The sequence below is a fragment of the Adiantum capillus-veneris genome, chromosome 19 (assembly GCF_014529385.1).
Source record: "Adiantum capillus-veneris isolate H3 chromosome 19, ASM1452938v2, whole genome shotgun sequence".
Classification (NCBI taxonomy): domain Eukaryota; kingdom Viridiplantae; phylum Streptophyta; class Polypodiopsida; order Polypodiales; family Pteridaceae; genus Adiantum; species Adiantum capillus-veneris.
Genome location: NC_140949.1, coordinates 22,631,536 through 22,635,066, shown reverse-complemented (window position 1 = coordinate 22,635,066; position 3,531 = coordinate 22,631,536).

The following is a 3,531-nucleotide window of genomic DNA, read 5'->3' as shown; positions in this document are numbered from 1 at the left end:
CTATATTCATTGTCTTTGTCATGGTCTCTTAGTCTTTAATACCTTCTCCATGTCAATTATGTCTACCGTAATCACAATCATCGTGTTGATCGTGTCTACTGCAATCTTCATTGTCTATTCTGTGACTTCTACCATCATGTAGACAATTTTGTTTGGTTCTCATTAGGGAGAGAAAACCTAGGGAAGGATAAATATGATTGCTTACATTTTTGTTTCTCCTTGCTTGCAGATGTCTTGCTTTTAGGGGGAAAGAGCACCAAAAATACATATACTTAAATGTGTATATTCAATGTGTGAAACGCTACAAAAGGGGAGAGGGAGCGAGTTTGGAAAAAAGAATGAGAAGGGATGAAGAAAGGGCATGAAAATAGTCATAACAAAAGATGAAAATTTGGTTGAAGGTATTGTTGTTATTTAGATGAAAGAGTGGTCAGCATACCAAAATCAAAATTTTGTTTGAAAGATTGTTGTGGGGGGAAGTTTAAATTGTACTCAGTGGTTATGTCTTTGATGACTTGGGTAAACTTTTTTGCACGTAGTGAATCACACAATCTTCTGTAATCAAGCTAATATGCATCAAAATGCACATTGGAGTCACCTGCAAGAATAGCAATGTGTGTTGCAAGAGTGTCTTCGTTTGTCAAGTTTTGTAAATAATCAATGAGGGGCTGGAGTGTATCTTTTGGAGATTTGTAGACGCTGATTATTTGCATTTTTTGTGTGTCTTGTTATAGCGTATGTACTCTCAACTATCTCAATGCCCAAGGTGGACAATGATTTTGTAGAGTGAAGCTTGAAGTTTGTCTTGTAGTAAATGGAGAGGCCGCAAGTATCGTGATGATGAATGTGGGCAAACTCCGGTGCTAGCAAATCCAAATTGTTGAGTTGTCTTGTCTTTTGGAAGCACAAAAGGCTAAATGAAGTCAATATGTGGTATTGTTGAATGTGCTTGATGTATTTTTGGATGGAGATAACATCTAGTGATTGAATCATGTGATGGTTGTGTTTGAGATCAATGGGATTGAGGTCTAATGGTTTCCATATTGCAATTGTTTTGTAGGTGGAGAATCTCTTTGAGCACAATGTCATTAACTATAATTTGGTCACAATGTCATTAACTATAATTTGGTTACAATGAATGGGTTTCAAAATGTGAATATTTGCAGGATCTTTCACTCTAGACAAAGTTGTGCAGATTAAGCCATGGTTTTTTATTCCAGCAGGATCAAATGCTACAATTACCATTGTGAGACCTTGTGATATATGTATTGTGCATGCATTTGTAGCTTGGATAGGGAGCTATGTTCTAGAGACAACGTTCAATGAATTCTTGCCAACTTAGAAGTCTTTGTTGATTTGGAATATTGGACTCCATGTTGGCATAATGCAATGTGATACAATGGTTGATTTGTGGATTGTTGTGTTTTGCCTATTATTGTTGTGTTAAATAATTTTATCCATGCTATGTGATAGCTCCCCTGATTTTGAGGATTCCATTTGCTCCATTCACCACAACATCATTGATTTCAATATTTCTCAATCACCATGCCTCCTTTGAGCTAAAGGGTGGATGCCAGCCCAACAATGGTTTGTGAATCATTTGGGATAACAAGACTTTTTGAACATGATTTGTGCCACCTTATTGCATGCACAGACAAAATATGGTTCCCCATCCAAGTAATTGAAGATATGGTGATTATGTTGATTCTTCAATTCTTTTGTAAAGAAAAGGTTTGGAGTATAAAATATGTCAAAGGGTATATCTCAAAAGATGGTGTCATTATTAGTAGGTCTTCTTTTGTCTAGATGCCAACTCTAAGTTGATTGAGAAAGGCAATGAAGCGTGTTTCAAATTGAAGCATTGATTGTTTGAGCTCGTAGCATTTCATGCACGCATGCCAAAAAGAGTTTTTCAAGGCACCAGAATGGTTTTGTGGTTGGTTAAATATTCACCGATCTTGATTTGGGCTTTCTTGGCAAAGGTCGCCACAAAAGATAAGAACAAGACCTCCAAAAGGTTGGACATGATTATGTTTGGTAGCACACTATTTCAAATGAATAGCATCGAGCATTCTGCTACCTATCAGAGAAGCCTCATTAGCTAATTTGGGACTCTTGTAGAGTTCTCCCAAAAGGTCATCCAAGAAATTTGTTTTGTCTTGCAAAACAAGTGTTAGCCGCAGTGCTAAGTGAATTGTCAAGTTAAATGTAGCTTGTCATGTGTAGGCCATTAGCAACACAATTGGTAAGTCAATGTCCATCTGAGGTCCATCTCAACTGTTTTTCTTGTAGTACTTACCTAACTAGACCTTTCACAATAGCTTGAAGAGTAAATGTCTTGCCTAGTCCATCACCGTGAACCAAGAAGAGATGGATAGCCATTACTTGTTGTGTGAATCTCTTGGTCATGATGTGTGTGCATCTGTCGCATGTGTCAAAGCAAGGGACTTGCCGTACATTATGTGTGAGCCACAAATGGCTGCAAGCACACAACCAGATTAATTTAGAAAGCTCAAGAGAGCAAGGGTGTGTCACTCACTGCCCTACACTCGCCTTCGTGGAGGATTCCTCGCCACGAAGAAGAGAGAGCTACTACGGTGCCGTGCCGTGCTCAACCGCCTCCTCATCGCTGTGCCGTCTCAATGCTTGATCACTCTCTCTCTCTCTCTCTCTCTCTCTCTCTCTCTCTCTCTCTCTCTCTCTCTCTCTCTCTCTCTCACACACACACACACACACACACACACACACACACACACACACAAGGAGATGAAGAAGAAGATGGAGATGGAGCAAGAGCACTCTTCAATTGCACAAATGAGAGAATGAGTGATTTTTAGGTTTAGGTGTCTTTTATATGAGCTCGTCCATTCACACTTGAACGCCCATGCTTAGCCAACTAACCCTTGAATGTTCCAGTTAGAGTGCACCTCTCATCACCGATCACTCTTATGCTTTTTCTATTGGACTGACAAGCCCAATCCCTGACTCTACCAACAAAATAATACGGCGTCTGTCATAGGTGATAGGGCGTCCGTGAGGGTTAACATGCCCCCGTTCCTAATGTAGATTCCGTTCTCGGAAGCTATTGAGTTGAAGCTCGTTCGTCGAGGTGGAAGAGCATTTGAGATGAATGTCCTTAGCCTTCTTCAATCACTGCAAAATCAAACAAACTTGGCACAGTAATTGCATTCTCATATAAAATTAAAAAGCATATGTAGTTGTAGGCAGACAAATAATCAAACGCATAAACAGTTGTAAAGGTCAAAAACTAAAAAAGTCTGGGGTCGCTAATTTAACGGTCGAAAGACACTAGAGTCAACTATTAATACCATGGGCAAGCTTCTCAATTTTCTCTAGTCAATTAAGTTGTTTAATCGTGAGAGCCAAGTATTTCATGCCCGAGGACTGACTAGAGGCTATACCTAGAAGACCTTGTAGTTAACCTACGATAAAAGGAATTGCTCATGAAATCATCGCCTGACTTATTTCCTTTTCTTTGACCCCCCACAGTCTTTTCACATTGATTCAATT